Consider the following 13,269-nt stretch of genomic DNA (forward strand, 5'->3'; position numbering starts at 1 on the left):
CCGGCCCTTTCCCGCCAATTCCAGAGAAATGTTTTTGGAACACAGCTGGTCTTACTGACCTGACTTCTGCAGGAAGAGCTGGCTTCACCTGAGTATGGTGGGCTCTTGGACAGAACTATGAAGAGATCAAGCGGGGGGAAATGGAGAAGCCAGCACAAAAGGATCGGACTGAAAAAGATCACTGAATTGTGGAGTGTGAAGTTCACTTGCCGTTAGGTTTCCTGAAGGCTTCCAAATTCTATTTCTTGCGTCACTGAGATGCACCTGGAAGAGACTAGGGTCTTCAGCAGCCCTCCCCTCCAGACACAGGAGCAAAAACAGCCGGTTACCTAAAGCAGCGCAGTCAAGATGCAGGTGTCTCTCAATCCTGCACTGCAGATGTTCACTTGATGTATCAAGAGCTCTGACCCTGCCTCTTACTTTTCAATGGAGCAGATCTGCTTCCGGCACAGGTAGCTCTGTGAAGTCTGTAAAAATAAGAGCTGGAACAAAACAAGGCTGGCTGTCCCACCAAAAGATGTACCTTATTGTGTGGTGATGGCACAGGAAAGGGCCTCCCCTGCAGTGGTGTCCTGACAAGAGAAGTCCCTCCAGGTAGAAGCACGCAGAGCGACCGCATTAGGCTTCCGAGTTCACAGCTCTTCTGAAACAGGGATTGAATAACCAACGTTGCTCAATACAAGCTCTTTGGAATATTTAGTTTTCATATTTGATGGATGATTCCATTTAGAGCCTACCTTTTCTCCAACAGGCTCAGGGTGCTTGAATGTTCCCCCTCACTGCGACCTGAAAGAATCTTTGTACAAAGAGTTGCAGGCAGAACACAACAGAGATTTTCCCCTCAGCCAAGCACAAGATACTCACCTAGTTGACCTTCAGCCAGAAGACACACAACTGTATTGCTGCCATAATTACGATAGAGCATATAGAGATTACTTGTTAGTTATTAGTGCCTATCGCCACCTCTGAGAATTCAAAAGTTTTTTTTAATAGAAGCTACGATTGCAGTTGAAGGTAAATAAGTGAGAGGTTACAGGTAAAGGAAGCAGTTTGCTACAGCAGGTTTTAAAATATATTACCTTTGGAACAGAAGAACTGGCGAGGATCCAAATTTTAGTATTTGTTGGAAAACCAGCAACTGTCAACCCTATCATGCACGTTTTCACCAAAAAGTCAGCAATACAATTTGGGTCAAATTAAACTTCTAATAAAGTCTCAGCATTTATGGATCATGTTCCCTGCATTAAAAAAATCATACATGTACCCCAGGCAAAGAAAATTGGGAGCTACATGCCTCCTTTATCTACAGGACTGAAGGGTACAGACTTCTATTCCAAAATGTTTGACAAATGTGGGTTATTATGATTTTGTGTGGCCCCGCTCTGGTCATTGGTGGAACAATCAGCCCCCCCCCCTTATGTATGAGTAAAAATGGCCAGAGACGGAATTCATAAGATTTCAAATATTTTCTCAGTCATTTCAGCCTTACCATTAGCAGACAACATTTTCTGCCCTTTATGTACAGGAAAAAATGGTCACGGCTCATCCTTCCTAATTGTGAATATGTTTGTGCTTAAACGTTTGCTGGACTTTTTTTGCTTAGAAATGGCCGGCAAAATGGTGAAAACCTCTAATCACTTCAAGGCCTCTACCAGGCCGCCTCTACCACTGCCATCAGTAGATTCACCCTCAAAATGCCTTATTTGCTTTTTCACACTGAAATCAGCAAGGCAGTTGCTACAGACAAAGGAAGCAGTTTGATGCATCAGCTTTTAAAATGGGTATTCTAAATGGGTATTCTACCTTAGGAACAGAATTACTGGCGAGGATCCAAAATGCTGGCATGTTTGGAACCTTCTGGATTTATACACATCTGAACAAACCAAAACTCAACAATATTTTGGTGACCCTCTTCTGCAGTAAGTACAATTTGTTTGGCTTCATCTGCCAAATGCCACCACTTTTAAGCAGCTGCTCAAGAGGGTTTGTTATTCTACTCCTTGGAAGCCACATTATAAATGAAAGGAAGTTCTGCCCATTAGCGAAGGAGCTTATCTATAGTCCCCAAGAAGCTATCACAAAATGGCTGCAAAGTATTTTTGTCAACAAGGCAACAAGGCAACCTGAGCTAAAATGACATTAAATGGAACTATGTTGTCTTCTGCGCCTCTGCTTTGCTCTTTCTCACATGCACAGCTTTCTTTCCCCCTGGATCCCCCTGGATCCCCCTACCCTTCTCACTTCTAAGTCTTACCTGTCTTAAAATCTTACCCAATGGCTAAAGAGGGAACCTTCTTTTCTGAAGCCAAAAGGACATGGGCAAGAATTGACCAAATTTGGATAACTAGAGGAATGGCACCAAAGACAAGAAAGGTGGAAATCTGCCCAAAAACTTGCTCCGACCACAATGCTGTTAAGATGGAAATGAGACTAACACCAACTGGCTCCTTCAGATGGAAAATGAATGACACCTTATTTAGAGATGAAGAAGTACTTAAGAAGGCCCAAAAAACCTTGAGAGACTATTTTGAGATAAACTTCAGTACCAACATCGAGAAAAGAGTAATCTGGGACGCAAGTAAAGCGGTTATGAGAGGGTTCTTAATACAACAGAATGCAGTAAAGAAAAGAATTCAAAATGAGAAGAAGGATAAGATAATGGACAAAATAAAGGAAAGTGAAAAAAGACTGAGAGTAAACCCAAAATCTCAAGAGATTCTGAGAGAGTTAAAGTTACATCAAGTACAATATATGAAAATGATGAATCAGGAAATAGAATGGAAAATTAAACAAATGAGACAAAAGACTTTTGAGTCGGCCAATAAATGTGGTAAACTGTTGGCATGGCAAATGAAAAAGAGACAAAAACTAAATACAATTACGAACTTAGAAGTGGAAGGAAGAAACATACAGAACCCTGCAGAGATTAGAAGTTGTTTCCAGAGGTATTTTAAACGATTATATACTCAAGGGCCATTGAAAGAAACAGACTTAGATCAATTTTTGAAAACAAATGGATTACAAAAAATATCTCAAGAAAATAAATTAATTTTGAATCATAAAATAACTGAACAGGAAATAGAAGGTGCCATTCAAAATATGCAACTGGGTAAATCTCCAGGACCAGACGGCTTGACTTCTAGATACAACAGATCTTTGAAAGAATGGTTAATTCAACCTTTGAAAGAGGTCTGCAATGAAATAATGGAGGGGAAAAGAGCACCAGAGTCGTGGAAAGAAGCATATATTACACTTGTACCGAAAACAGAGACTGAAAAGACACAGCTTAAGAACTACCGCCCTATATCATTACTTAATGTGGATTACAAAATTTTTGCAGATATTTTAGCTAAGAGATTTTAAAAAGTGTTGGTGGAAGAGATTCACAAAGACCAAGCGGGCTTTCTCCCAGGAAGACATTTGTCTGACAATTTGAGGAATATAATTGATATTTTGGAAAAACTAGAAGTGAACATAAACACTAAAGCAGTTTTGATATTTGTAGACGCGGAGAAAGCCTTTCACAACATTTCTTGGAACTTTATGAAGAAGAATCTACAGGGTATGGGGGTAGGCCAAGGTTTTGAGAATGGTATAAGTGCAATTTATTCAGAACAAAAGGCTAAACTAATTGTAAATAATGTTGTGACGGAAGAACTTAAAATTGAAAAAGGGACACGACAAGGTTGCCCAATTTCCCCACTTCTTTTTATTTCGGTCCTGGAGGTTTTGCTGAATATGATTAGAAGGGACCAGTTGGTTAAAGGTATACAGGTCGGAACTAAACAGTACAAATTGAGAGCATTTGCAGATGACTTAGTATTGACGTTACAGGAGCCAGAATCTAGTACTAAAAGGGTTTTAGAACTGATTCAAGAATTTGGTCAAGTGGCAGGATTTAAACTGAACAAGTCAAAAACTAAGGTTTTAGAGAAAAATTTAACACCGATTGAAAGAGAGAGGTTTCAGAATGAGACAGGTTTAACAGTGGTTAAGAAAGTTAAATACCTGGGGATTAACATGACAGCAAAAAATGGGAACTTATTTAAAGATAACTATGAAAAATGTTGGGCGGAAGTGAAAAAAGATTTAGAAATTTGGTCAAATTTGAAGCTTTCACTGCTGGGCCGTATTGCTGCGATAAAAATGAATGTATTGCCTAGAATGTTGTTTTTGTTTCAAACTTTGCAAATTGTGGACAAAGTGGATTGTTTCAAGAAGTGGCAGAAAGATATTTCTAGATTTGTCTGGCAGGGCAAGAAGCCCAGAATAAAATTTAAAATACTAACAGATGCAAAGGAAAGAGGTGGATTTGCCCTGCCAGACCTCAAACTTTACTATGAATCAGCAGCTTTTTGCTGGCTGAAAGAATGGTTACTTCTTGAAAACACTGACATTTTGGACTTAGAAGGTTTTAACAATGTATTTGGATGGCATGCATATCTATGGTATGATAAGGTCAAAGCACATAAAGCATTTAAAAACCACATTGTCAGGAAAGCGCTGTTTAATGTTTGGATAAGATATAAGGATTTGTTAGAAAATAAAACCCCAAGGTGGCTGTCACCAATGGAAGCGAAAGCCTTGAAAAAGCTTAATATGGAGGTCAAATGGCCGAAATATTGGGAAATTTTGGAACAAGATGGAGATAGACTGAAATTGCAGAGTTTTGAAAAACTAAAAAACAAAGTGCGAGACTGGCTTCATTATTTTCAGATAATGGAGGCATTTAAATTGGACAAGAAAATTGGCTTCCAGGTGGAAAGATCAAAATTAGAAACTGAACTGTTAGAACCCAAAACTAAGAATTTGTCAAGAATGTATAACTTGCTGCTGAAATGGAACACTCAGGATGAAACGATAAAATCGGCTATGATTAAATGGGCACAAGACGTTGGACATAACATTATGTTTGCTGACTGGGAACAGTTGTGGACCACAGGTATGAAATTTACGGCATGTAATGCCTTAAGAGAGAATATTATGAAAATGATATACAGGTGGTACATAACCCCAGTCAAGCTTCCAAAAATCTATCATTTGCCCGATAACAAATGTTGGAAATGTAAAGAAACTGAAGGTACATTTTTTCACCTTTGGTGGACGTGCCCAAAGATTAAGGCTTTCTGGGAAATGATATATAATGAATTAAAAAAGGTATTCAAATATACCTTCCCTAAGAAACCAGAGGCCTTTCTCTTGGGCATGGTCGGCCAAATGGTGATAAAAAAGGATAGAACTTTCTTTATGTATGCAACAACAGCAGCAAGAATACTTATCGCAAAGTATTGGAAGACACAAGAACTTCCGACGCTGGAGGAATGGCAGATGAAACTGATGGACTATATGGAATTGGCTGAAATGACTGGCAGAATCCGTGACCAGGGAGAAGAGTCGGTGGAGGAAGATTGGAAGAAATTCAAAGATTATCTACAGAAACACTGTAAAATTAAAGAATGCTAGAGTGATGTTGGATTGAAAATAAGTGGTTTCCAGCTGTACAGGATTTAAAGTTATAGATAGATTAAGATTAAAGATTAGGATTAAAGAAGTTTAAGGAAATGGAAACTTGGTATTTTAAGAGGTAAAATTTTAATGCTATATTATATTAAGATTAAAGATTGGGATTAAAAAAGTGGAAAAGAAATTGCTGGACAAACAATTTGGACTGGAATACAAAAGAGGGAGGTATGAGGAGGTCCAGAAAATCAGTAAATTTAAACACGGAAATGAAAAGGTGATTGTTTTTAATTGTTCTGTTTCTTTTTTTGTTTTTTGTTCTCTGTGTTTTTTCTTCTTTGGATTATGTACTGTGTATTTGTGTATTTCTTTTTTATGTTCTTCTGTTTAATCTTTTACTGAAAACTTAATAAAAATTATTTTAAAAATAAAATAAAATAAAATCTTACCCGTCTTGGTTTTTCCAACTTCTGGAGCGAGGTTCTGGAGCCAGTGGTCGCAGACCAGATCCAGGTGCTCTTGGAAGAAGCTGGTTTTCTGGGTCCATTTCCACCAGGCTTTTGGCCCGGAAACAGCCTTGGTCGCCCTGCACCTCTGTCGAGAGACAAGGGAAGGCGCTCAGTGACCCCCAGTGCCCTCCATCAGCTTCGGCTGGTGGCCCAGCTACGCCCCTCTCTGGACACGGATAGCCTGACTCCTGGTGTCTCTGCTCTGGGAACCCGTTCTTGGGTCGTTCTTTTTGTTTTGATTTGGTGTTTTTGATATTTTATGTGAGCCGCCCTTAGACCTTCGGGTATAGGGCGGCATAGAAATTCAATAAATACTGTAGTAACAACAGTAATGATAATAATCACTTGGGCAACAGAAATGCCAGGCTTCTTTTTATGAAATGGCTTCTCCAGTTGCCTTTTAAAAGAAAAGCCTTCTATTTTCTGCAATTATTCTTCACTTGGCTTGAAGCAGGCTTCATATCCACCTACCCTTTCCTCTGCTCTTTTGTACATCCAAAGACTTGTTGGTTGAAAGGGAAATAAACTTGATTTTGCCCCTCACGTTCCTTCACGTATCTTCGTTTTCCCTTGCCTTTCTATTCATCAGGCATATCTGCTTTTCTTGATTCTCTTTAAAATCTTCTTCTTGGTGTTTTTTATGAGTTTTCAGTTTAAATTTGGCTTGGCTAAGCTTTCTTTTGGGGCCTTTCTCAAAGTCCAGCATCTGTCCACAATTTACTCTCCCTGTTTTACTATGATTAATTCTTTGTTGGTCTTCTTGTTTTCTTTCAGTTTCCTTTAAATTTAAAATGTATTGCGTCTCCTAACACCTTTTAGGGAGTTGATGAATCTATTTATCTTCTGTCTGTCTGTTTTGTCTATCATCTACAAGCAACATTTAAAATTGCCAACTATGGAGATAACAAGGGAACATTTGTTGTATCTCTTTTTAAAGTTGTAAAGAACAGCTTCACCTCTGACCCGTGAGAGGGCTAAAACCAGTATTATTGCCAGGGACAGTCTCACTCACTAGACTCTGGCTCGCTCCTTCCACCACCTGTCAGTCATAAGGACACATAAAATAGTCCCTTGGCGCATTAATACAGTGGATACAAATGGGTTTGTTTTCAACATGGGATCACTGCGCATGGGTGAGAAATTAGTGCCGGCCCCACTCCCTAATAACAGGGTTGCTTGGGGGCCATCTTGAATAAAATATGGGGGGTGGGGGGCGGTAAGCCCTGCCCTACATAGTCACATGACACACCACACACAATTAAATGGCAATGGCCATCAACTTGGGGGGGGGGTTCCCGGCCCCCTTAAATATTTTTGGGGGGCTTAAGAGGAGTTAGCTCCTAAGCCGGGGTATGTGTCATTGCTGGATCAATGTCTTTGTTTGCTTGGCTATTTGTAGAACCTGCTGTGCCTTTTAATGACATTTTGCCCATGTATTGCACTGATCTGAACATTAAAGATTTTGGTAGACACTGCAGACATTCTTCTTTGAGTGACAGCAGGAAACTCTCCTCCACAGGGTGCTTTTTTGGAGGTTCTCCTTGTGGGAGGGGCCCCAGGGCCCCCAAAATGGATAGCCTATCGCTTTAAGAAAATGCTAAGAAACTGTTAAAGCTATCTACCTCTATCTATCTATCTATCTATCTATCTATCTATCTATCAGCAACATTTAAAATTGTCTGCTATTGAGATCCCAAGTGAAAATTTGTTGTCTCTCTTTTTAAAGTTGTAAATAACAACTTCAGCTCTGACCAGTGAGAGGGCTAAAACCAGTATTATAGCCAGGGAGAGTCAGCGGCGGAGGAAGCCGCTCGGGCGCCTGGGGTGCTGCCCGTAGGGGCAGGGCAAGGGAGGGGCGAGGTATCCATAGGTGCAGGGTGCACCGTGGGGCCTCCAAAGTCTGCCTGCCTCCTCCCACTCAGTCACCCTTCAGCTGGGGGGGGGGGAGAGGCAGTGGGTGGACTGTTAGGGCAGCACGGAGCCTGCGCATGCCCAAGCCACCACATCTCCCAGGAGAGACGCTTGGCTTGGGCCCACTGCAGGCCCCGTGGTGAGTGCCGTCCGGCATTTTGTCACCCCCCCTCAGTTGTGACACTGAGGGCGGCCTCGCACCTACCGCACCCCCCCTTCCTTCGCCCCTGGTTGCAGGTGGTGTGGTCGGGGGTTCGGGGGGAGAACTGCCCCCCCAATCAAGTAAATAAAAATATACTTAACTGACCAATTGTGTCGCAAGTAATTCAATTCTGCCCCCCCCCCCCCCCGCTGCAGTTTGTCCTCTTTTTCCAGGACACATCCTCTTTTTCAGGGGTAACATTTTAAAAATTTGCCAAAATGTCTCTGGCTATACTTTCTGGATGAGTCCCAGACAAGACTGGTGATTGAAGACTGGCTTTCCCCATCTCTTCTCTTCTCCTGCCCCCCCCCAGCAATATATCACAGCTTCTATAGCTTACATATAGTAGGAGTATTTAAAATGAGAATTTTCATGGCATCCTCTTTTTTGCTCTTCAAAATATGGCAACCCTAATTCCCCCCCCCCCAAAAAAAGAAATCCTGGCTACACCCGGGGCAGCTGGCCATAATGACAGTGCCAATTTGTTGATATAATCAATGAACAATTACCATGTATTTAGAAATTTATCCTTCTTACCCTGCCCATTTATCATCACATTGCTGTGTTGATTCAAACTCCCAGATAGTGCCATGTCCCAGACCTGGGTAAAACCAAGATCGTAAAGGGAGGGCCTCCCCCCATTTCCCACCTGACAGCTATTTCCATTCTGGCATTGGCTATCAGAAAACTGACCATGGTCAAAGAAGGAATATTGGGGTTCAGATCCCCTCAAGAACCAAAAAATGTGAGCCACGGATGCCTGTTTGTAACCAATTACAATGGAGATTTCAGGATTTATTTATTTAGCTAGCTAGCTAGCCAAAATGGTACACAAGTGTTTCTGCACCATTTTGTTCCCCACCGGGAGGTCTTTAAGCAGAGGCTTGACAACCATATGTCAGGAGTGCTCTGATGGTGTTTCCTGCTTGGCAGGGGGTTGGACTCGATGGCCCTTGTGGTCTCTTCCAACTCTATGATTCTATGATTCTATGGGATGGGGCTTTACAAACCATTGGAGCAATGGAGAGACAAGTAACCAATTATTTTTGTTTCCTCTTTCACCAGAATGCAAAGGTGGTGACAGAGGTGGGGAAGTTTTGCTTGCTGTTTAACAAGTAGGAGCCCTGCCAGAAAGAAAGAAAAATGGCAAATCTTGCTATATAAATAGGACTTCAAGGCCACACCATCCGTTTTGGCTCCTCTGCCACTTGGCCCCCTCCTCTTCCTCACTGCCAGCTATTAGCTGCTTTCCCCCTGGTGGCAAGAGAGACAGAGAGACGCAGCAAGGGGGATGGGGAACCTGTGTCTCTCCAGGTGCTGCAAGGAGTACAACTCCCATTAGCCCTGACCCTCGGCCATGCTGGATGGGGCTGAAGAGAACTGGAGTCCAGCAACACCTGGAGAAACACTCTGATTAAGATTTTGCTTGTGTTTGTGTAATTGATTAATCAATATGGGGAGCTGGCTCAAATATATTTAATCAGTTAACACATGCAGAATAAAAAGTAAAGCACACTGGACAATTTATTAAAGCTCCAATTCTATGTCCTTTGTCTAATATCAAGGCAGTCCCAGGCTTGCCTGCTTCTCAGCACACAAAATCTATCAATATCCAAGAGTATCCGAGAGCAGAGAGTTCCCCGCTGTCTCCAGAACACAAAGCAACATCTTGGCTCTAAGGATGGCATGTTCAGCGCCTCCTCGGACATCAGTAGCCCATGGGCAAGTCCAGAATCCAGCAAAGACTATGGGGAAGCTTCCTGTTGCAACCATCTATCAAGCCACAGGAGGCCCAAAGAGGTCCATCGTTTCCACCACCAAGCAGAGATGCTCCAGGAAGGAGCTGATGGACACATGCAGAATTCAGGCGTCATCCGCTCTCCATCAACTGCAAAAAAATAAAAAAAATTTATTTTGTTTAGACTGAAACATAAAACGTCAACACTTGCACTAGACTTAAGAGTCCAATGAACATGCCACTCCTTCTGCCAATATCCTCATTCTATTCCAGTCCTTGAGCTTCACTTTTACTCTTGGGCAGACACTGGGCACCTGGTCCAATACATTTTGGTTCCGCAAAATATACTGTTTCACTTAATTATTATTATTATTATTATTATATTATTATTATTATTATTATTATTATTATTATTATTATAGCACTACCTGAATGCAAAGGACTCAACAGAGAGGAAGGGAGGAATTATTATTATTATCCTCCTCCTTCTCTATATAGTATCATCAGCTTGTATAGCACTTTATATAAAATACGAGGGGACAGATCTTTGCCCTGACAGGCTTACAGTTTAAAATTTGAAACAATAGAGGAAGGAGAGGGACGTGGGAGCAGGCAAAGGAGGCGATGATTTGACTGACAAGTGCTGAGGTTTAGTTAGACGCTTGGCTGCTGCAGTGTCCCTGCTCCAAGGGCTTCATGGGAAAGGTGATGGCAAGCTATGCTCCCGAGTTTTGCTTTTGTGTTTATTTTCTTCTGCGGAAAAGCCTCCACGTTGTTGTTGTTGTTGTTGTTGTTGTTGTTTAGTCGTTTAGTCGTGTCCGACTCTTCGTGACCCCATGGACCAGAGCACGCCAGGCACTCCTGTCTTCCACTGCCTCCCGCAGTTTGGTCAAACTCATGCTGGTAGCTTCGAGAACACTGTCCAACCATCTTGTCCTCTGTCGTCCCCTTCTCCTTGTGGCCTCAGTCTTTCCCAACATCAGGGTCTTTTCCAGGGAGTCTTCTCTTCTCATGAGGTGGCCAAAGTATTGGAGCCTCAGCTTCACGATCTGTCCTTCCAGTGAGCGCTCAGGGCTGATTTCCTTAAGAACGGAGAGGTTTGATCTTCTTGCAGTCCATGGGACTCTCAAGAGTCTCCTCCAGCACCATAATTCAAAAGCATCAATTCCTCGGCAATCAGCCTTCTTTATGGTCCAGCTCTCACTTCCATACATCACTACTGGGAAAACCATAGCTTTAACTATACGGACCTTTGTTGGCAAGGTGATGTCTCTGCTTTTTAAGATGCTGTCTAGGTTTGTCATTGCTTTTCTCACAAGGAGCAGGCGTCTTTTAATTTCGTGACTGCTGTCACCATCTGCAGTGATCATGGAGCCCAAGAAAGTAAAATCTCTCACTGCCTTCATTTCTTCCCCTTCTATTTGCCAGGAGGTGATGGGACCAGTGGCCATGATCTTTGTTTGTTTGATGTTGAGCTTCAGACCATATTTTGCGCTCTCCTCTTTCACCCTCATTAAGAGGTTCTTTAATTCCTCCTCACTTTCTGCCATCAAGGTTGTGTCATCTGCATATCTGAGGTTGTTGATATTTCTTCCGGCAATCTTAATTCTGGCTTGGGATTCATCCAGCCCAGCCTTTTGCATGATGAATTCTGCATATAAATTAAATAAGCAAGGAGACAATATACAGCCTTGTCGTATTCCTTTCCCAATTTTGAACCAATCAGTTGTTCCATATCCAGTTCTAACTATAGCTTCTTGTCCCACATAGAGATTTCTCAGGAGACAGATGAGGTGATTAGGCACTCCCATTTCTTTAAGAACTTGCCATAGTTTGCTGTGGTCGACACAGTCAAAGGCTTTTGCATAGTCAATGAAGCAGAAGTAGATGTCTTTCTGGAACTCTCTAGCTTTCTCCATAATCCAGTGCATGTTTGCAATTTGGTCTCTGGTTCCTCTGCCCCTTCGAAATCCAGCTTGCACTTCTGGGAGTTCTCAGTCCACATACTGTTTAAGCCTGCCTTGTAGAATTTTAAGCATAACCTTGCTAGCGTGTGAAATGAATGCAATTGTGTGGTAGTTGGAGCATTCTTTGGCACTGCCGTAGGGATTTGGATGTAGACTGATCTTCTCCAATTCTCTGGCCACTGCTGAGTTTTCCAAATTTGCTGGCATATTGAGTGTAGCACCTTAACAGCATCATCTTTTAAAATTTTAAATAGTTCAGTTGGAATATCATCACTTCCACTGGCCTTGTTATTTGCAGTGCTTTCTAAGGCCCATTTGACTTCACTCTCCAGGATGTCTGGCTCAAGGTCAGCAACCACACTACCTGGGGTGTACGAGGCATCCATATCTTTCTGGTATAATTCCTCTGTGTATTCTTGCCACCTCTTCTTGTTGTCTTCTGCTTCTGTTAGGTCCTTACCACTTTTGTCCTTTATTATGGTAATCTTTGTACGAAATGTTCCTTTCATATCCAATTTTCTTGAACAGATCTCTGGTTCTTCCCATTCTATTGTTTTCCTCTATTTCTTTGCATTGCTTGTTTAAGAAGGCCTTCTTGTCTCTCCTTGCTATTTTTTTGAAATCTGCATTCAATTTCCTGTATCTTTCACTATCTCCCTCGCATTTTGCTTGCCTTCTCTCCCCCGCTATTTGTAAGGCCTCGTTGGACAGCCACTTTGCTTTCTTGCATTTCCTTTTCATTGGGATGGTTTTAGTTGCTGCCTCTTGTATAATGTTACGAGCCTCCATCCATAGTTCTTCAGGCACTCTGTCCACCAAATCTAAATCCTTAAACCTGTTCCTCACTTCCACTGTGTATTCATAAGGGATTTGATTTAGATTGTATCTTGAAAGCACTGACGTGTTGGATCTAGAAGGTTTCAATAATGTATTCGGTTGGCATGCATACTTGTGGTACGATAAGGTAAAAGCACATAAAGCGTTTAAAAACCATATTGTTAGAAAAGCATTGTTTAATGTCTGGATAAGATATAAGGATTTTTTAGAAAAGAAAACCCCAAGATGGTTGTCACCAATGGAAGTGAAGGCACAGAAAAAACTCAATATGGAGGCCAAATGGCCGAAATATTGGGAAATTCTGGAACAAGATGGAGACAGATTAAAATTGCAGAGCTTTGAAAAATTGAAAAACAGAGTGCGAGATTGGCTCCATTATTATCAAATAATGGAGGCATACAATCTGGACAAAAAAGTTGATTTCCAGGTGGAAAAATCAAAATTGGAAACAGAATTGTTAGATCCAAAAATCAAGAATTTGTCAAGAATGTATAACTTGCTGTTGAAATGGAACACTCAGGATGAAATGGTGAAATCAGTTATGATTAAATGGGCACAAGATGTTGGACATAACATAATGATGGCTGACTGGGAACAGTTATGGACCACAGGTATGCAATTTACGGCATGTAATGTCCTAAGAGA

At 41.6% G+C, this 13,269-nt stretch overlaps 1 protein-coding gene across 12 annotated transcripts in view; it reads right to left on the reverse strand.

The window, feature by feature from the left end:
* LOC308466563 (uncharacterized protein) overlaps positions 1-13,269 on the reverse strand; it is a 65,498-nt gene that overhangs the window by 2,016 nt on the left and 50,213 nt on the right. For 2 of the 12 annotated variants that reach the window (XR_013980884.1, XR_013980892.1), the window contains exon 3: positions 60-864. The exons of 3 other annotated variants lie outside the window; for them this stretch is intronic. The gene's annotated coding sequence lies outside the window, so the exon portion shown is untranslated. Of the gene's footprint in view, positions 1-59; positions 2,255-5,909; positions 6,055-6,440; positions 6,782-13,269 lie in introns of all 12 variants that reach the window. 7 more of the 12 variants (XR_013980885.1, XR_013980889.1, XR_013980887.1 and 4 more) reach the window with 7 other exon arrangements.

The sequence above is a fragment of the Podarcis pityusensis genome (assembly GCF_964106645.2).
Source record: "Podarcis pityusensis genome assembly, chromosome: 17".
NCBI classification, from domain to species: Eukaryota; Metazoa; Chordata; class Lepidosauria; order Squamata; family Lacertidae; genus Podarcis; species Podarcis pityusensis.